This window comes from Hemicordylus capensis, chromosome 1 (genome assembly GCF_027244095.1).
Source record: "Hemicordylus capensis ecotype Gifberg chromosome 1, rHemCap1.1.pri, whole genome shotgun sequence".
Taxonomy (NCBI): Eukaryota; Metazoa; Chordata; class Lepidosauria; order Squamata; family Cordylidae; genus Hemicordylus; species Hemicordylus capensis.
In genome coordinates, this window is record NC_069657.1 from 336,409,861 (window position 1) to 336,432,317 (window position 22,457).

General features: G+C 42.7%; 1 long non-coding RNA gene across 1 annotated transcript in view; it reads left to right on the forward strand.

Moving 5' to 3' along the window:
• The first annotated feature begins 825 nt into the window (after positions 1-825).
• Positions 826-22,457, forward strand: part of LOC128340047 (uncharacterized) — a 38,332-nt gene continuing 16,700 nt past the window's right edge. Inside the window, exon 1 of the long non-coding RNA XR_008313425.1 lies at positions 826-890. This is a non-coding gene — a long non-coding RNA (uncharacterized LOC128340047). The remainder of the gene's footprint in view (positions 891-22,457) is intronic.

A 22,457-nucleotide genomic window follows, 5' to 3' on the forward strand; every position in this document is an offset into this window, starting at 1 on the left:
CCACTACACCATGCTGCTGCAGGCAAGGGCAGCTGCAGGCAGGGGCAGGGACACTCCTGCTCTTGTCCAGTGACTTGCAGGGGACAGGAAGGAGCACAAAAATCCCCATTCAGCCATGATACTTGCTGGGTGACTCTGGGCCAGCCACTTCACTCTCAGTCTGACCTACTTCACAGGGTTGTTGTGAGGAGGAACTTGAGTATGTAGCACACTGCTCTGGGCTCCTTGGGGGAAGAGCGGGATATTCTATATTATTCATTCTTCAAGATGGGCCATGCGCCCTGGGGGCAGCTTTGGGAGCTGGACAGTTGGCTCTGGAGGCTGTGGGCAGCAGACGGTTGGCTGACCTGAGAAGCAGCAGGGAGTAGGGAGCTCGGAGGCTATCAGCCGAGCAGGTAACAGTCCCTGGCAGTGGCAGGGGAGATGCAAGACAGAGAAAGACAGATGACAGAGCGAGAGACTTGCAGGGGGGGGGACTTGTGGGGGGGAAGTGGGGGGTGGCGAGAGAGTTGTGGGGGCTGTGGGAGCAGGCGAGAGAGTTGGGGGGGTGGCAAGAGCGAGCGAGATCCTGCCTGAGAGCCTCGGGAAGCCACTGCCAGTCTGTGTATAGACAGTACTAAGCTGGATGGACCAATGTTCTGACTCAGTGGAAGACAGCTTCCTATGTTCATATTTTCCCTTGGGTGCATTTGCAAGGTGCCTGTCACTTTAAGAAAGTTTGAGCAAGTGCTGCTGAGAGCTGTGGCTGGCCAGGCTTTCCCCAAACATTCTGCTTGCCTTGCAGGGCACTCTGGTATCCTGGCTCTATGGTATCCTGGTGAAGAGGGAGGAAGGGAGCCTCAAGCAGCATCCCACATCATCCTGTGGCTCCACAGGAGCACTTGGAGGGGGTAGGCAACCTCCCTTGCTTGCTGAACCTGGTTTTAGAGGAGGGGCTGGGAACTGGGTGACCCTCTTTTGACAGAACCCTGTTTGAGAGCTTGCCGAGATTCAACGCAGTAGTGCTAACCCCGCCTTCAGACCTCAAGCCCTGGTTTTGCTGGTCGTGAGAATAGCTTCGTTCTCTTAAATACCCAGGGCCCAAGCTGTTTAGGGCTTTATAGGTTATAATCAACACCTTGTATTTTGCCTGGAAGCTTATTGGCAGCTGGTGTAGCTCTTTCAAAAGGAGTAATATGGTGTCTCCAAGATGACCCAGACAGCAACCTGGCTGCTGCATCCTGTACCAATTGCAGTTTCTGGACTATGTACATAGCTCCACATAGAGTCAAGTCTGAAGGTTACCAGCATATATACCACAGTCCTGAGGTTGTTTATCAGGAGACGGATGCAGCTGGAGTGTCAGCCAAAGCTGATAAAAAGCATCTCTGGCCACTGCCTCAACCTGGAACATGAGGGAGAGGTTTGGATCCCAAAGCAACTCCAAACTGCATACCTGTTCCTTCCGGGAAGTGTAACCCATCCAGAGTGTCCTCTCGCTAAGGTGTCTGTGTTTGACCCTGTGAGACACTGCCATAATGATGGCTTTGGATTAAGCTATGAGATGTGTTTTGATATATGTCAATGCGAAAGCACCATAGTTCCACTGAAATTAATTGCTACTGCAGGCTGCAAAAGTGGAAGCGAAGTTTGAAAAAGTGTTCAGTACTTATTCATGCATGTGTTGGACACCATAACCTCACAAGAGAGCTTCAAAAGCAGAAAACAAAAATGTGTCAAAATAAATTAGTGAAATAGCAACCTTGTATTTGGCCTGGATTCATCTAGCTATGTCAGGTGGGAAATTATTTTTACAAAGATCTAGTGCAGAACAACTCATTTAGTCATTGGAGATTTTGACTGAACACAGAAAAGAAGTTTCAGATCAAGATTTCATGAAACAGAATGAAAGCAAATTAACATGTAAACCATGAACTTCTCTGAGACCCGAATGCATAATATTTTAGTCTTATTTTAAACACACACTCACACACACACCATTTTAAAACATATACTTGGAAATGCATATAGCAGAAGAAAATATTGGGAAACACAAATGGCATTAAGTAGACTTATATGACCTGTAGGCTCATTGTGAGGAGGATGGGATATAATCTGTTCTGGAGGGGGTTACATTGCCCCGGAAAGAACAGGTACGCAGTTTGGGTGGGAGTGCTCTTGGATCCTGGTTTCACCCTGGTGTCTCAGGTTGAAGCAATGCCCAGGAACACTTTTTACCAGCTTCGGCTGATATGACAGCTCTGCTCATTCCCTGAAAAGTATGACCTCAAAACAGTGGTGCATCTGCTGGTAACCTCCAAGCTAGGTTACTGCAATGTGTTTTATGTAGGGCTGCCTTTGAACGTAGTTTGGAAACTTCACTTAGTTCAAAATATGGCAGCTCGATTGATCTCAGGGGCAACTAATCACATCATGCCTGTTCTTATACAGTTGCACTGGTTACCAGTATGTTACCAGGTAAACTATGAAGTGCAAGTTATCACTTTTAAAACCCTGGATGGCTCAGGCCCAGGCTACCTGAGATGCCCACCTCTCTTTAAAATCATCAGTAGAGGTCTGTCTTCAGGTGTCACCAGTTTATTTGGCGGCAAACTGGGATTGGGCCTTCTCAGTTGTCACCCATAGGCTGTGGAATGTGCTCCCTGTGGGTATAACAGGCTTACCTGTTATAGTATTTCAAGGGAGCCATAAAGATCAATCTTTTCAGGCTGGCTTTTAATAATGTTTAACTGGTTTTAAAATGAGTTTCATGTTAATATTTTAATTGCTTTTATTTTATGTTTTATGTTAAATTTTAATAGTTTGAATTTTGGATGTGAACCGCTCTGAGCCTTTCTGGGCTGGGGGGTGTAGAAATGAAATAAAATGAAATAAGTAAGTAACAGTCTTCCAAAGTCACCTTAAGTGGCACAGGGGGGGAAATGCTTGACTAACAAGCATGAGGTTGCTGGTTTGAATCCCTTTTGGCACTATATTGAGCAGCAGCGATATAGGAAGATGCTGAAAGGCATCATCTCATCCTGTGTGGGGGGGATGCAATGGTAAACCCATCCTGTATGCTACGAACAGAGAGAGAGAGAGAGAGAGAGAGAGAGAGAGAGAGAGAGAGAGAGAGAGAGAGAGACTGAGACTGAGACTACAGGCCTGTGTGGGTTCCAGGAGTCAAAATTGACTTGATGACACACTTTATTTTAATTGTCTTCCAAGTTTAAAACAGTCACATAATTAGAATGGATGGAGCCACATAATTTGAAATAAATTCCACTGTTAATGAATTTATTGGCAAACCTGTTTTGACTACCCTGTTGACTTTAACAAATATGAGTCAGGGTTCAAGGATGAATGTTTGAGTGTTTTCACCACACAGCATGTTTAAGTTTCTCTAAAGCTATTTTTGTGCATGTGTGAATGTTATTCACACAGGTTAGAAATCAGATGACATTGTAGCCAAAGGCTCTTTTACAATCATATTAAAGAGACATTTACAGGCCCAGATGAAACATTTCACAGACACATGTGAAAATGCTTTTGTACATTATTCAATCAACCTTTATTACAGTCAGACACCAGCATATATGAATACATATTAATACTAAAAGTGAATACAAGTTAAAAATTACATGTTATATGATGATGATATGATACATATAGGATGATTGCAAATTAAAAAGAGACAAGTTAAAATAGACATGTAAAGTTAAATAGTTAAGTTAATAGACAAGTTAAAATAGACATGTAAATTAGTACTCAGAGGCGTAACTAGGGGAAATGGCGCCTAGGGCAAGCACTGAAATTGCACCCTCCCACGGCACGCCCCCCCGGTCTAAACATCTGACATGCATCTTTCATTTACTAAGCTGTGACTCATACAAGTAACTATGAATTACTGATTGTTAAGATGAATGCATTTTTGTTATTTATTAACAGCATGTTTTTCAAGTTCAGTTTTAAAATATTTACTTTTGTTCCAATAGAATACAACAACAGTAGCTCATCATTAGAATACTCTTGTAATTTTATTTGCTAATCAGATCAACTGCCCATCTCTATGCTTTAGCCCAGTGATTCTCAAACTTGGGTCCTCAGGTGTTATTGGACTTCAACTCCCATAATCCCCAGCCTCAGTGGCCTTTGGTTGGGGATTATGGGAGCTGAAGTCCAATAACACCTGAGGACCCAAGTTTGAGAACCATATAGCTTCCTGTATGGATTGCAGGATTATTTCTTGTTTACACAGTCAGACAGGTGTTATTGACTGGTTGTTGTTGTTGTTAGTTCAAAGGCATAGCACCGCACATATATAATTATGTACACACCCACCCCTGTAGAATAGGGTCAGACATGGATGGACAAGGTGCTAGCTAAAGCAGCAAGACTGTGCCTCTTAGCAAGAGACATCCCCTTTATGCTGTAAGAGATTTTTGATAACCCAAAATCCCTGCAACCAGGAATAAATGAGGGCTGCAAAAATCCTCACATTACCATGGGTCCTTTTTATGGTGCTGGCTGTCAAGAATCCCAAGACCCAAGAAGACACGAGGAAAAGTGAAGAAATTATATTTAATCAAAACAGATTTATTTTCTTACCAATATTCAGATGAATCACAGCATACAGCATGCAGCAAAATTACTTCTCTCACACAAAGCAGTCACAAAACTCACAGCTTTGAGACACTGACAGGACAGCCAGACCCTTGCAGTCACAATATACTATACCCCCAAGGGAACCTCGACGTGTTCCTCTTTTTGCTAGATGTTAGGTGCTGTCAAATTGATTGATCGGATCAACTTCCTCCTTTCCTTCTCCTGTGAGCTGTGCCTGAGCCACCCTCCCTGAGGGAGAGAGCTCGCTCCCCCTATCCTCAAATTAGGGTTTTAAGTACCCCATCCCTTCGCCCCCGCACCAACAGTGATTGGATAAGGAAGGGGTCCTGACCATCCATGACCCTTCGGTAACCTGTTCCATTTGACATTTAATATCATTGGCTAGGGAAGGTCCGAAAGAGGAACCAGGTGTAGGTCGAGTGACCCCCTCCTTCAGATGGAACATTTGGGAGGGAGCATTCTTGATATGAGTTACCAAAAAATGAGGAAGTGTGTCTGAACTGACAGGCCGATTCTCTCTAGATTTAGACAGAAGCCTTTTGTGGGGGTTGTTTTTGACAGCATGGAAAATTTGCTGAAACAGGGGAACTTGGCATTCACTCATGGGTTCATGCTAAGATCAAGGCCCAAAACCGTGTCAAGCAACCAGACTCATGTCAAGCATTTACCTAATACAATATGGCTAACCTATCTATGCACATATGCAATATAAAATGATCTCAATTGGATCTTACAATGCCTTCACAACTGCTGGGGTTGAAGTTTTCCTGGAACTGAGACCTGGCTCAGATTAAACCCTGCTTGTAAGAACCCAAAGCAACAAATTGCAGCATGTGTGTTACATGCAGAGACTGTTTCAAAAGTTTGCCCACCCACAAATTCACCTTGCCCCTTCTGTGCCCCCCACTGCCACTGAAAAATTGACCAGAAGATTACTTTCTTAGAATGCCTGTCACTTGACTTCATCCTCTTTACCTGACTGCAGCGGCAGCACAATCTATGCCCTATGGCATAGGAGTCTATGCCCTAGACAGCCGATGGAGATCTGTAGGTGCTTGAACTTGTTCACTGGAATACATACAGAGGATAAACTACTAAGCTGCTGCTCCTGTGTGCTCTTCCAAAATGCAGGCTGTGCCAGTAACTCTCCCAGATGTTTGCATAGCCGAGGCAGATGCCCATGAAACATCTACGACTAGGGGAGGCTCAGGCAGGCTTTACTTAGGCAGCAGGGTAGGAAGCATGGCACTCTCTCTCTCTCTCTCTCTCTCTCTCTCTCTCTCTCTCTCACACACACACACACACACTTGTGAGAGCGACACACACAGGCCTCTCCCCTGCCCTGCTTCCTCCTCCTCCTATGCAATGCCTCCCTCCCAATTCCCTTCTCTTTTTCTCTCCCTCTCCTCCTCCTTGCCACACTGGCTGCTGCTTCTGCTGCCCAGAGACATGGTGGGTGGTGAGGAGGAGGTGGCGATGGCCAGAGTGGCGGCCAGCCCAGGAAGGGCAGAGGAGGGGGAGCACGGAAGCAGCAGCCATCTTGGGAGTGGCAAAACACCTCCGGCGGGGAGGAGACACGCAGGAAAGGAGCCTGGGCAGGCTTGCCAAGCGAGGGTGTAATCAGGTCCCTCAGCCCTCATGACTGAGAAGGTGATTAGGAGTGCACTTTATCCAGGCAGGAAGCAGGCACATACATCTACCGTCCCCAACATCAACTTAAGGCAAAAGTCCAGGACACCAGATTCCCAATCCCAGGCACAGCGGCGGCGCGCCCAGCCCCTGCCTTAGCATTAGCAATGGACATGGAGAGTTCCCCAGAGACACTCCCCACCACCAACCCTCCGCTCGAGGATTCTTCACGCACATAACAATATAATACATTGATTTGGGGGGAGAGCGGGACAGAGGAGGAAAATGGCCAGAAGATCCACACTTACTTCTTTCTTTGCTCAGTTTGCAATGCTGATGAGTTGCAACTTGCTGCTGCCTGCTACTGCTGCTAGTCCTGACCCACGTGGTCGTGCTGTGCAGCCGCAGATGACCAGTGGCATGACAGCAGGCGGCCCACCGCCTAATCAGCACAGGGTGCACTCTCTCCCACCCGCCAATGGGAACGCCCGCCCACCCACCGTGCGCCACCTCGCTGAGTGAGTGGGGGTGGGTGAATGGGGGGAGTGCGGGTTAGGGGACGCCTGGAGACAGCACAGCAGCAGCGGGCCCGCTTGGTGGTGGCAGCGCCCGCTGGCTTCTTTTTAAAAAAAATGGGGGGGAACCAATCCACATGGTTATTCAGGCAGCTGCAGATGATTGGCGGTGGGCAGCCACCCAATCAGTGCAGGTCACACGTCGTCCCACCCGCCAATGGGAGCGCCCGCTCGCAGCCCACCGACTCACTGAGTGAGTGGGGGGGATGGGGTGAGTGGTGGGGTGCAGGTTAGGGGGTACCCAGAGATGGTGGCAGCGGGCTCGCGTAGTGGTGCCGCCGCCCGCTGGCTTCTTATTAATTTTTTTTTTAAACTAACACATGTTGTCTTGCTCCCTGCTGCGCAGCCACAGTTGACCGGTTGATCAGTGTGGGGTGCACACTCTCCCACCCGCCAATGGGAACGCCCGCTCGCCGTGCACCGCCTCACTGAGTGTGTGGGGGGGACGGGGTGAGTAGGGAGGTTCAGGTTGGGGGCGCCTGGAGACAGCGGCAGTGGGCCGCTTGGTGGCAGCACCCCCCCCCACACACACTGGCTTCTTTTAAAAAAAAATTTTTTTTTTTGAAAAAAATAATTTGGTGGTGGGTGGGAGCGTGGTGGGGCATGAAAAACGTGCCCTGCCTGCCCCACCCTGATTACGCCCATTACTAAAGGTGAGTACAAGTTAAAAGTTATGATTATATGATGATACATATCGTGAAAAGGCTAAAATTAAGGATGAGATAAAAATGATTGCATATGTACACATTAATACTAAATTATTAAAAATAAAAGATAAAATAATACTATTTCTATTATAAAAATGCACAGAAAAGATAAAGAGGAGAGTATAAAATGGTAAAAATATTATAAAAATCATTAGAAAAGCAATACAATGCAATAAAAAACAATGGGAAGGGAGGCATGGGCAAGTGTGAGGTCAATCCAGAGTAATCAAGAATCAGATTAAGGCTAAAGGGGCTCACAGTATATCATCTCCTTACAGATGCTGATCGCAGCCGCATAGTACCTGGCAAAGCTATACATAATGGCAGGCTTAGCGTCAGAGAGTAACAAAAAGCTGTAAAACTGTCTCAGACATCCCAGGAACTTGATCAACAATGGGAGAATGAGAGAGGCATGAATGTCTCTATAGAACGGGCAGTATAGGAGGACATGCTCAGTAGTTTCAATCTGTCCTGAGCCGCAGGGGTTTGTTCATTATTAAAAACACAAGGAAAAAACAAACTCATCTGATGGGAATTCCCACATTCTAAACAGTGAAGTGGGACTTGTTTTCCTTTTCAAAGTCAATGAATATGGTTTCAAGTAGGATCTGCAGCTCCTTTGCTTTCTGCTCCCCTTTCAAGGAATTGCAGTGCACATTATATAATAGCCTCATCTGGCGCAATACCCAGGACATTTACAGTAGATTTATGATAATATAAGAGCTGATGGTGCCATTGTTCTGCCTCTTCATCTTTCAGCTCCTTGATTACACTAAAGCAGCCTAGAAATTAGTTTCTCACAAGAGTGATTGGTCTCCCAAATACATGAGTACTACGTAATTAAAAGAAATTAGATTCAACACTACCTAACTAAATTAATATTTGTTATAGAAAAGCAGTCCCCATTGCAGTGTTGCTGTTTTGCATTCTAAATAAAATATGTCATGGTTATCTTAAGTGGTAGCAGAGTATTTTTCCAGCTGAGTTTACTGAGAACTTTTAAAAAGATTAAGAGCCTGGAATAATATAAAAACCAAGCTCAAATCAATGTTATGAAAAGAATGGACATGGGCAATACGAATATGCCATTAAGACATGCCTCTGCCAACTATATCAGAGCAGAGGTGAATTTAATCCTAACAATACTTCATATTTGATGAATGCCAAATACAATCTTAATGTGCTTTCTTCTTTATTATCTACACTACACAACATTACACTATACTAAGGCAGGCCATTAAGTTCTAGGCATTGTGGTGAAAATAATAATCAGCTATATTTTTTCACAGTATACATCAGCCATAGCTGTTCAGCTACCAACTGTGTCTAATGATGGTGGTCAGCAGTGTGTTCTAAACTGGACAATGGCAGAGATTCTCAATGAAATAGACAGAGGCCACATTCGCACATAACGTGAAATCAGAGGTTGATTAATCCACAGTTTCAATTTCAAACCATAAATCACATGGCAGACGTTCATCCAACTGTCCGGCAACCTCTGGGTTCAGAAGGGGAGAGCTTCTTGGAAACAGTCACCAAGACTGGGAGAGCTGATGGAAGGGTACCTATCCCTGCTGCTAACTTCTATAGAGCAACCTGGCTGGGCAGCATCTGCTATCAAGCCCCCATGGCCTGACACTCTTGTGAGAAAGCAGTCAATGGGAGAAGGGGTTGTTTTGTCCTTGTGCATTATTAGTGCTTCTACCTGACACCCCTGTACCCACAGATGGTTCTTCTCATGAGCTGAGAGGGGATGTCTCTATGGCCTTACACACTCATTAGTGAGTGGTCTGCTCAGGATCAGCATCCATCATCATCACATACATTGAATAGCTCCTTTCACGTGGGCAATGCTGATCCTGCTGCCTGACCCTTCTCATGAGTAAGCCTCGACACACAGATACCCCAAGGGGAAGGGGCTGGGGCCCCCTTCCCCAACTTATTTGTTAAAAAAAATAGAAATTGGCTGTTCAAGAATCCCTGGTTGGTGCTGCCTTTTAAACCCAACCCCAGGTATCCCTACCCTAACGTATGTGGACGTCATGGTGCTGTACAGGGGTGCTCTGCTTATTTTGCCCCTGGAGTGTTTGTATTTGTGAACATAAATAATAGTCACTTCATTCTCAGGGAGCAAAGCACTTGGTGCCCATCCTGTCATCTTGTCCCCTTTCTCTCCTGCTTGCAAGAAGAGGGCAGCAAGAGACAGAATGGAAAGAAGGAATGTCCTTCTGTGACTTTGCCACTAGACAGGCTGACAAGCTTGGGATTGGACATGGTGGCACCCCTGTTGCAGGGCAACTGCTTTGTTGGATCGGAGAAGGAGAGGCAGGGGTGAGTGTTCCGAGAGGCGGCCAGTGAGAAGTGCCACAGGCATGGAGCAGGCATGATCCTGGGTGGGTCTGCACTGCCATCTATATGATTGCAGTTCTAAAAACTGCATGGAACAGCGGTTATGGCACCTTCCATGTTTGGAAGTAATGCTTCAGCAGTCAAACCTCTAGTCTTGGCGGCAAACCTTTGTGTATACTGGAGGTTCAAACTGGAGTTTGCTGTGGCAAACTGCAGGTTGCTTTTGGCTCAATACCATGGTTGTACAAATTTGGATGTAACAGTGTTCCAACCTGTGCCCTGGGAGGGAGGGAGGGAGGGAGGGAGGGAGAGGAGCAATGTGAAGATGTGGTGAAGTTAGTTTGGTAGCATTGCTGTTTTCATGAAGCATCTGTAGTGGCACTATGATGTGGTGAACAAGGACCACCTCAAATAATTCTTCAGTCACCATTATCTGTGGATGAATTACAGGACAGAGAAAGATGAAGGGAGTTCATGTTGACAACAAGCTGGACCACGTCATGCAGTAAATATATAACCTAAAACTTTCCAGCATGCCCCTACATCCCTGCCCAAAGTTCAGAAATCTGTCCTTGCTTTATGTTCTACTTGGAAGTCAAGGTAGGCTTATATGCTTTACAATTTGAGTTTCCACGATGCTTTTATACTTTTGTAGCTCACCATGAGCAAAATGCAGGGAACTCGAATAATAATGCTGACAAACTATCAAAACAGAAATGCTCTTATCCACCTGTTCTGTATCGTGTTATATAATAATGCCCTCATAGCTTACCTTGCAACCTTGACATATCCTGGCAAGATGAAATCATTCATGCAGATATCCTTGCCCAGGTCAATGTAACAAATATGTAGTAGTGACCTATGCACAGAATAGAAGGTAGGTAGATACTACAGATCATATTTCATGGTAAGATAGTCAGTGCAAAGAGAAACCACAAATATTGTGAATGAGTGCTATAATTTTATTGAATTATTAGCATGTCCATGGAATATAAGGGATTCAATTCAAAAAAGTAAATCCAGAGCTCTAGACTGGGGCCATAGCAGGGGATGGATTTTCCACATTGCGCTGGAGACATCTCCTGGTAGGACTTTCTGAAACCCTGGAAAGCTGCTATAGACAATGCTGAGCTAGATGGACCCATCGGTATAAGGCACCTTCAGAGGTTCATATGGATTTCCACCACTTGGTGACTGAAAATATCATTGTACATTGTGTTGTCATGTTGCCACTAAGATAATGCATATGACCTCTAGGCTTTTCACAATCACATGGGGCGGGGGGTCCACCCTCATCATGTGGTCTTCTGGGGGAGAATTCAGTGTAAGTTACAGCAGGTTGCATGATGGGGTGATCATTTGTTAGCTTATTTAGTATTTATTTATTCTAGGAGAAATACGCTTGCTTCATTCAAGAGCAGATGGTACAGGGCAGATGCTGCTTGCTTACCATGAAAACGATTTGCTCCTCTCTTGCTCTGCTCGTGCTCACAGGAAATGCTTGCACCTGATTTGGAGGTGGGGTTTCCTTATGCTCTGCAGCTCCACATTCACTGTCCCAGACCCAATTGTGTTAAGCCTAATTTTGTGCAGTTGGCTTTGGCTGCTCCTGGGAGAGGCTGGGCAAGTTAATTCACTTGCTTAAACTTCTTTTAACCTGCAATTGTAAGGATATGGCCCATTGCTCTTCTAGCAATGGTGCCAACTGCACCAATGAAATTTTTGTTTTAAGAACGGCAGTAAATTGATTATACCATTGTCATTTGGAGAATGAGACACCACCCATCTTGAGAAGAAGGAGAATCTTTCTCTAAGCATGGAGTGTATTTTTTCCTCTTTTTCATTTATGATGAACCAATCACAAAACAGATTTATAGAATTACAACTTCCTTTATTCCTTGGAAATTGAATTTTATTTGCACAAGTTCCCATTTACCTTTTTTAATAAATAAAAGTTTGACATATTCATCAAATAAAAAGGAAGAATTTATGAGAAGTCAAACATTTTTTAGTTCATTCAAAACTGCATGCAAACAAAACAAAACAAAACAAAACCCTTTTCCAAATATATGTTATTTAGGAGAACTCCATCAATCACAGAAATGAGCAGTCTGTAGGTCTAGGTCAATACCTTACAGCCCATTAAACAGAAGGAAGGAAGGCAAGTTTGCTTGTGTTCAATATGACAGATGGAAGGAATGAAGAATAATAATATATGTCTGCAGTCTTAGCTTGCCGATATTAGGATGAAAAATTATCAATCATTAATCCATCAAAGAATGTTAACTTTCCCATTCTTGATTATTACTTGCCTTCTGCATTAACATGAATTTGGTGGTGGGGGGATGCTAATGAAATAGTTCTAATGCTTGAGTCTAATGGATCGTCATAGTAGATTGTTATACCAAAAAGCTTTCTACCTGTCAGTAAGCTTGGATATTAAAAAGGAATGTTTCATACGAAGTTAGAAAAGTAGTGAAGAGCACTCAACAAAGCTGTACACAGGATTATTAATTTTATTATATTCCATAATCCATATTTAAGAGAGTACCTTCTTTGTCATGACCCCTGCTGCCTATTACAATCTTCTGGAGAGGTCTAGTTACGGCTGCTGCTGGCTCATTTGATGGCAACTCGGAACTGGGCTTTCTCTGTGGCTGCCCTGGGGCTTTGCAATATGTTCCCTCTTGAAATATGAGCATTTCCTTGTTTTTAGGAAGATTCTCAAGATGTACCTGTTTTTGCAGGCTTTTAACTGGAATTAATTTTAATAAGCTGTTCTATGAGATGGTTTTTGTTGTGTTTTGTGGAATTTTAATCAATTTTTACTTTTTCATATTGTGTTTTAAATTTTGTACACCACCTAGAGATGTACATTTCGGGCAGTCTAAAACTAGTATGGATACATAAATAAATAATATGCATTTAGTCATGGTGTTAGTATTAATACATTATATTATGAATCATATTCAAATCAGAAATATATATTGCACTTTTGTGACTTTATCTTATGACTTGCAGTATTGACCTTGAGCTAGGGATGTTTCTCAGAACTAGGACTGAAACTAAGTCTTATGAGCCACTGGCCACATTTGCACATAACAGGGGACCAGAGTTGCAAGGGCCCACAGTTTCCTTACCATTATGTACAAATGTGTGCAACTCCAGTCCTGTCCATAGTGCAACCTGAGGTTGCACCATGGAGACTCCAGTTTGAACCCCTGGTTTGTAGTGAGTTTTGCTGCTCCAAACCAAGGGTCCAGGGAGCCTCCATTCCACTGGAGGCTGCATCTACTGGAGGCTGCATTTGGCCAGACTGGAGTTGAGGGAGGAAGCTCTTCCCTCTCTCCCTTTCTGATTGGCTATGCAGGCTGTCCTTCAGCCAAAAGGAAGTCCATATAGCTAGCTCCCCTGTCTCTCTGCATTCTCACTGACTGCAGGGAGGACATTCTCCAGTATGTCCAAATTCGGATGGGAAAGCAGGGGGAGGGGGGCATGAAACTGCAGGTTCAGTACCCACAGTTCCACATACATGCAAATATGGCCACTGTCTCTGATTAAAGAGAAGAGCTGGTCTTGTGGTAGCAAGCATGACTTGCCCATTTAGCTAAGCAAGGTCCACCCTGGTTGCATATGAATGGGAGACTAGAAGTGTGAGCACTGTAAGATACTTCCCTCAGGGGGTGGAGCTGCTCTGAGAAGAGCAGAAGGTTCCAAGTTGCCTCCCTGGCATTTCCAAGATAGGGCTGAGAGAGATTCCTGCCTGCAACCTTGGAGAAGCCGCTGCCAGTCTGTGAAGACAATACTGAACTAGATAGACCAGTGGTCTGACTCAGTATATGGCAGCTTCCTATGTTCCTAGTATGATACTAGAGAGGGCAAGCAAAATATCAGTGCAATTTAGCTGATTTATGATGAAGCACAAGTATGCCAAGGCTTAGGCCTGTCCCCTGACCCCTTGTCTGATATTGGCTAAATGTTGACCAGATCTTCAAGGGATAGCTGCTTATTCTCAGCATAGTGACCCATGGGATTGGAGCACTGAGACAATGGCACAGTGTCACTGACTACCTGTAGTGACCAGCATGTCAATTTCTTACTTGTCTTACTTTTCAGCTAAGAAAAATAATGGCTAACCTCCTGGCTAACGTTGCACATGTGCTTTTAACATATAGGAACATAGGAGTTTGTTGGAGTTTTGTTGCTTCTGAGGTGTTCTCAGTGTGGATTCTATGACAGCAAATGAGATTTTCAATGAGACAACATGAATCCACTCTCATTTGCTATCATAGAATCTACACTCAGAACACCTCAGAAACAACTGAACCCTGTACCTACCCCATGGGTTAGAAACCCATGGGGATGGTTGGCACCCTATGTGCACTATACCACCACTTGCTCTGGGCCACCCCAGCACCCCCCAAGTGCACTTATGGGGCTGCTGATGAAAGCTCCATTACACCTTATGAGGAAAAACCTTAAAAACGCGTAAACTTCAGAAATTCACCAAAAATCAGCAATCTGCCCAAATCCTTTGAAAAAATTCAGGTAGCTTCCTTGCCCCTAACCTGCACTACCACCAACCCCATACCACTCTAGGCCACCCCTTTCCCCCCAAAGTGAAGCGATACACCCTCCATTATACCTAATGGGGGGAAACCTTAAAAACGTGTAAATTTCAGAAATTCACCAAAAATCAGCCCTCTGCCCAATCACTCTGCAATTGGGGTGGTAGCCTCCACCCATTGGGAATATCACCCCACCCCACTATTTTGGCCCAGATCCCACGTTATGCCCCCAATCTGCCCCAAAGACACTAAAACTTCAAAAATTCACCAAAAATCAGCCCTTTGGCCAATCCCTCTGCAATTTGGGTGGTAGCTTCCACTCATTGGGCACTACCACTCCACCTCACTCTTTGGGCCCCAGGGACTGTTTTTTAATCTGAATCAATTCAGATTCGGATTAATTTAGAGCTGAATCTAATCGGGGGTGATTCGGATGGGCCAGATTTGGATCCAAAACAAATCGGGGGTGTTTGATTAGGATCTGAATCAAAACACCAAAAATCCAAATTGCACACCCCTAGAACACATGAAACAAAAAAGGGAAAGAAATGGGGGAATGGCGGTTTGATCCTTCAGTCTCATTGACAACACTGTACCATGTAATTCCATCCTACATTCTTATATATCTAATGCTGCAATGAGATTTAGTTGCATTTGCTTACATATATTATCAAAAGACTCTAGTAACATGGTACCCATATAGAATTAGGATTGGTAGCCATTGTGACTTTTTGAAAGCTAACATTATTTCCCTCCAAATATATGGTTTCTTTTACACACTTGATTGAAATAGATTTTTATGCCCATTTTTGTCCCTTTTATTGTAGCATGCTATAAGCAATAAAAGCTTATTTATTTATAAAGCTGAGCAGACAAGCAGTGCCTTTAAAGAGTATTCAAGGTTGAAAGCATATTAGAGTAATAGTCATTAGTCTACAGCCCATGTATGTGTTTTGAAAACAGCTTCTGAAGTACAGTATTCAACTTGATTACTCAACTAAAACACAGTCATCCATTAACCCCTAGGGAACTACATCCCCACAGCACACCTAAGGGCACATAAATTTGTGTGTCCTCATTACTTTCAATGATACAGCAATACCAAGGGGGCATCCAGAGACACCATAAGGTCACTTATTGTCATTTCTATAGAAAGTAGAGTATATATTACCACAAGGATGATGAGTTAAAGTGAAATAAAGTGAAACACAGCACATCATATACATTCAAGGGTATTCAGAGTTAACAAAAGCAATCAGATATTCTTACATATGATGGTTACATTAAATCTTTACATTTTCTGGTTTTGTGAATGCAATTAAAAACCTATATTGACAAGAATATGCATTTGGTTTTACATTTCCTCTCCTCTTTCTGTCTAGTGTTGACTTTCACGGAATGGTGCTTTTAGTGCCTCTTGTGAAGATGTGTTTATGTTAGAAAGCACAATACTGGCCGACATCCAGATTATTTCTATACCTCTCGGGAACATAGTTTCAAAAAGTGCAGGCAGTAGTGGAATGGGGTGGTGGTGTTTCTTTAAAAAAACTTTTATGATGGAAAACTCTGAAGCATCAGTGCAGGGTTAATCTGGATGGTGCCCATTGATCCCATAAAAGACACGGATGCAGACAGAGGAGAAGCTTGAGGAGCAACTACTCACTTAAATCTTTTGCAGGCAGAGGAAAGAAACATAGGAGATGTATAAAAAATATTTTTGTGGAATTGTTTAGTAAAGCAAGGGAGAACTCCTTAAGTATTGCGGGGTGGATATGCACCCTGAAAATACATAGAAAAATACACTTATGGATTAATGCATTTGTGGTTATATACTATCTAAGTCACCTGAAATGGTGCAGCGGAGAAATGCTTAACTAACAAGCAGAAGGTTGCCAGTTTGAATCCCCTCTGGAACTATATCGGGCAGCAGCAATATATGAAAATGCTGAAAGGCATCATCTCATACTGCATAGGAGGTGGAAATGGTAAACCCCTCCTGTATTCTACCAAAGAAAACCACAGGGCTCTGTGGGTGCCAGGAGTCGAAATCGACTTGACAGCACACTTTAACTTACAAGTGACCAAAAGCTGTAGAATTATCCCATACCCACATTATGCAAATAAAACACAACGCTCAAGGGATCCACTTTAGATATAAAATTCTAATCTACTTTGCATTTTCCTCTGCCTTTGAAAATAAGTGTAGAAGATAAACCAGGTGTCAAACTTGAAACATACATTTATGACCTAAAGATGCTCACTAATGTTCATTCCCATATTTCAGTCTCTGAGGCAGATATTGCATTACACTATACTTTGCATTTTCCTCCCTGGGTTCATACGTGAATTGTACAATGTGTGTTCTCAATGCACTTACCAGCCTTCAAAACAATATTTCAAACTTGAGTGAGATATCATGTTACAAATTGACAAATGGTCAAGTTAAATCAAAGGTCTCTCTTTGCTCTATCAATAACCTTTCATCAGCATTTAAATACATGTAGTTATAGTATACTGTGATTCCAGATTTCTTGTTGCCTGCTGTCTCATTGTGCGTTTGGAGCTAGCCAGTATTCACTGGCTCCAGAATTCCATAGTGTTGCTGATCCACATAATGTGTGTGCAGTAACTGGTTGTCTAGGTCCTGTGAGCACATGTATTTATGTATGCACCATCCCTCAATAGGCAGTCAGCACTGTAGGTTTTGACGGCAGCATCAGCTTTTGGGTCAATATGGTCAGGATGGTGGGCCTGAATCCATTCCAAACAGGAGGGATGCGGGATAGACAGAGCCTCATTAAAGTTCTCCATCCCACAAAAATGGTAGACTATTCGTTCATTGTTGGATATGCAGTTACCAGTCCAGTTTGATAACTAATATTTATTACTGTAACCACATGTCATATTAAAGCATAATAAAACCACTTGAAACATAATAGCTAATACATCATGTATAAAGAAGAACAGATAAGACATATTAAGACAGGATAAAACATAATGAGGTTATTCCTATGAGCAGCCCTACCTAGACTTGTGCCGATCCCGGCATTGCCTACCCTGGCAGCCCAAGATTTTTACCTGGCTTTTACCAGGGTTAGAGGGCATGATTGTGCCCTTTACCCCAGGTCTGGGGTGGTGTGAATGCTCAGGCTGCAGTCAGCCCGAGCATACACAGAGCTGGGTGCCTAGAGCACCCGGATTGAGGGGGAATCCCAGAATACACTGTGCTGCTCACAAAGAGTATTCAGGGATATCTGGAGGCCAGGACCCGTTTTCCCAGCCTCCAAAGATCCATGTGAATAACAGCAGTGGGGATTGTGTGGGCACTTCATCTGTGCTGCTCTGAGGAGCAGGACATTCGTTGGGTGGGGGGAAGGGGGGTGCAACTCTGCCTCCCGCCTCCCCCGCTGCTGCCACAGTTGTGTGCACAACCTCAATAACTAACTAAACAACATGCATGACAATGAAAAGAGATATCATCCTAAATAGCTAACTGTAGTTACATCTCTGGTGGGTACAACTCAAATAAGAGAGCTAGTCCTGGAACTACAGCTTAGCCAGATGTGTAGCAGGGCTAGCAGATATAGTGCTCTTCCTAATTTTAAAAGACCACAGTGCAAAAATGTCTGCTTGATAACTAACATAAAGAAACACATCTGCCAGCAAATAATTGACACATTCTGTTTCAGAACCCATGAATTTATCAATAATTCGACCTAGTGTTTTTCCTCTTAAGGTTCCATAAAAGGGGCAATGTAGGACAGAAAGTTTAATATCCCCCACTGGCCCCTGGCCACAGTGGCAGAGGTGCTGTTCCACAGGAACTTTATGAAATCGACCCTCAAGATATGCCGAGGGCATGGTTTGGAAACGTAGACTGGTAAATGCCTTCCTTAGTCACCACTAAGGAAGGCATTTACCAGTCTACTAATCATTGGAAAAGTAGATCTGTTTTTCTTGAAGTGAAGATACCATAGGGAGAACTTTGAAAGTTCTCTAACTAAGTAGACCTGATCACTGGAAGCAGGCATCCACTGCTTTGAACCATGCACACAGTACCTTTCTGAACCAGAATTTAATACATGAAATTTCTGCCTCTTCAAATATGTGTCAGTATGTTTTAAGAGTATAGCAACCTGGAAAACGCCATCATTACTGAGGTGACAACAATCCAGTCATCAACTCAGTAACTAGGAGACTAGTAACTAGTAGATTCCAAGCAATATTTTTCCAACATTTTGGAAAATAATCAGTTCCTTGTGGCGTGTTCCTTGTCTTCCATTTTGGAAACTGTTTCTTGAATGAAACTGCATATGAAGCTTCAAAAGTTATTTTGGTTGCATAAGTATTTTGTTTGTTTGTTTACTTATTACATCTCTACACTGCCCCATACAAAAAGCCCCTGGGTGGTTCACAATATAAAAACCATTAAAACATTGACACAATTAAAAAAAATTAAAAATACAAATAAAAAAACTAAAACCCAAAGCTTTAAACTATAGACTGCTCAGCTAAACAGGTATATTTTCAGGTCCTTCTCAAAAACATTCAGAGAAGGCGAAACTCTAAATTCACTAGGAAGCATGTTCCAGAGTCCAAGGGCAACTCTAGAAAAGGCCTGATTTTGAGTTGACACCAACTGAGCTGGTGGCAACTGCAACCGGACCTCCTCAGATGATCTTGATAAGTGACAGGGTTGATGAAGAAGAAGGAGTTCTCTTAAATACCTTGGACCCAAGCCATTTAAAGTGGATGGATAGATGACATGGATGTGTGAGGAGACTGAAGGAATTGTGGTGTTCAGTGTGAAACTGCTAAAAGGACCAAACTAATGAGTTTATGGTTATCAGTCTGTCACTCATCTACATATGCACAATATAAGACACACATTGCAATGGAAATAATACCTCATTAAGATTTCACATACATTAAATGTTTATGTAAAAAGTAAAAGAAATCCTGCCATTATACTTCCTTCAGTTTACGATATCAGTAAGATGGTTTTACTTTATACTTTATAGAGTCAATAATGCAGTTGGTTATTATCCCTCTGGGTATTGTTGCCCTACATATTTTAATAATGCACATTTGCAATTATAAAGGGTGAAAGAGCCAGCGTAGTGTAGTGGTTAGAATGCTGGACTAGGACCGGGGAGACCTGAGTTCAAATCTCCATTCAGCCATGCTACTTGCTGGGTGACTCTGGGCCAATCACTTCTCTCTCAGTCTAACCTAATTCACAGGGCTGTTGTGAGGAGAAACTTAAGTATGTAGTACACTGCTCTCCTGGGTTCCTTGGAGAAAGAGTGAGACATAAAATGTAAAAATAAAAAATAAAAATAAAAAAATAATAAATGGATTAGTTGGACTTTATTTGAAATGGATTTATTGAACTCTGTTTGATCCAAATCAACGTACCTTTTGGTTTGGATCAAATAGAATTGGGTCAGAATGAACTCAATTAAATTAGGATCTGATTTGACCTTGGACCCGCCCCCCCATCCCCCCATTCACCTACCAATTCACCCTGACTCTTGCACTTATCAGACAGGAAGGAGCACTGTCTTTTCAAATTTAATTTTGCTTCTGGCAGCAAGAGAGTAGCAAGAGGGTAGCAAGAGAGCAGTGGCTGTGGCCACTTCATTTTAAAAAGGGCTTCTGTTTCTTTCTTTTTACTCTGTGGCATGCTTCTGTGTATCATAGTCTTTTCAGGAGCAGCTGCAGTACTCTCAACGCATGAAAAGGCTACAACACCCAGAAGATCCTGTGTGTACTGCACATGCCATGGAGGGGAAAGTGGCAGGGCGAAGGAAGCTTTTTAAAAGTAAAGCAGTCACCCACAACTACTACTCTCATGCTGCTGGGATTAAAATGAGGTTTAAAAAGACAATGTTCCTTCCTGACTCCTAATTATAGTGATTGGTTGAGTGTGGTTCAAGCGAGTAATCCAGGGCTTCAAATTCAAACCGAAGCAAACCTTTGAACCAGGCCTGAACTGCACTGAATTGAGACTCACAAAATGCTGAGTCTATGCAGAGCTCCCTCCAAAGTATCCATGAGGATACAAAATCTAATGTAGACTGTTTTCACACAGCCCTAGCATAGCATCATGAGCCAAAGATTAATGAAGCCTACAAATGCATATAACTCTGCATTAGTGGCTGCCCACTACTGTTAATGTAGGTAGAAACATCTATGCATATGTGTGTGTGTGTGTGTGTGTGTATATATATATATGTATAAAATGTGTAACTCTTTCTCTGGCACAGAAGCACCTGGGAGAGCCTGATTATATGGAGTTGTGCTCATTAGAACTTCTGCAGGCACACCAAGCCCACTGGATCCAAGCAATTAAAACTAAATTGTCTCCTGAATTACATCAGGAAATAGAACTCCCTTTAAATCCCCTTGCAAGGAAGTAGTTCTGCTTTTCATTTGATCTAATAAACTTTGTCAGGGAGGACATTTTCTGAACAGGGCGTTTTGATATTTAAGGCCTACATTGGTGTTGGATTTGCTTTTCCAATGTATGTGATGTGAATGTAAAACCACATTAGCTGTATGTACATCCAAAGTGAAAAATAGTTCTTTTGCTTTGTACAGACATTGTTTTATACATATTTCTGTGAATTTGAACATGCATCATTTGTGCCAAAGATCTTCAGAATTGCTTTATGTATATCATGTATGGAAATGCTCTGAGACTTAGATTTTTATTTCACATCTGTAAATAACTTAACTCTATGGCTCTATGTCAGTCAATGAAAATGAGGTCATTGCCTTCTTTAAAATCAGGATTGAACCCTTTGAGACCTTTTGATGAAAGGTGCTATGTAAGGGCAGAGTGCTACTATTGTTTACAGTTTATGATTCACGTGCAGGTGTCAAAATGTATCTGAGTAAAGAACCAGCTATTTCCCCAGCTGATTAAAAAAAAATCAATATTAGATTCAGACTAAAAGAAAATGGACTCTCTTGGGCAAATCAGGGCAGTTGGTTATACTAGGACATGAAAGCCTATAGGCATGCTGTCTCTCCAGTCAACCATATAATGCAACACTTTGCTATCGCCATTAAAAGACTTACTCTGTACCATATCACACATTTCATAATATTTCCATCTAAATGCAGATTTCTGTGTTCCATGTGTACCATCTAGTCAGGTTTTCCATAAAAATACCAGCAGGAGACAACATTGAAATTCATTTTGCATATTAAAGAAATCTCTCCAAGATTCTTTCTTTTATTTGTTTTATCAACTCAAGCAATAAGCAAGAAAATTAGAGTTCCAGTAATGATAGGAAAGCCATTCATGATTTTATCGGGGTTGACTCCTTTCCCCCCCTGCTTAGACAATTTATAGCCTCTTAAGGGCCAGTAATTTTACAATGCTCCATTGCAAAATGAAATAAGTCCCTCTGTATCATTTAACCCAAGTACTGCAGTAATAGACAGGCCCCAAAGAAAAATGCATCTTGAGTAACACAGAAAGCGAATGCCTTTCCTTCCAATATTCATGCTACATTTATTATAAATCTTGTGGGAATTTGGTGCTCTTGAAAACATTGTTGTAAATGTCATAATATTTTCTAGCATAGATGTTTGCAGTGCCCAGGTGAAAAACTGATGTAGAAAAGACAACAAAGCAACCTTCGCAAATGTGTTTGTTGTACTTGAAATGCATATATGTAATCCTTCTTGAAGCAACCGCTCCCTGATACTCAAGTGTTAAGCAACCATTTTAAATGGCTTTTCATTTAATATCTTATTTATAAAGTATACAAGTATATATGGACTCTCTATGCACAAACATACACAAAAAATACCCACACATACAGACATACAGTCCCCTGCTAACTGAGGAAAGAGGCACCTTTTAAAAGTGGTGATTCTCTTTATTTAGCAGGCAGAGAGCAACTGGTCCTATCCATCCTCAGCACAGCATCCCTCCAGTAGCTGGTGTCTATGTTTCCTTTTTAAATTGTGAACCCTTTGGGAACAGGGATCCATCTTTATTTTTTAAA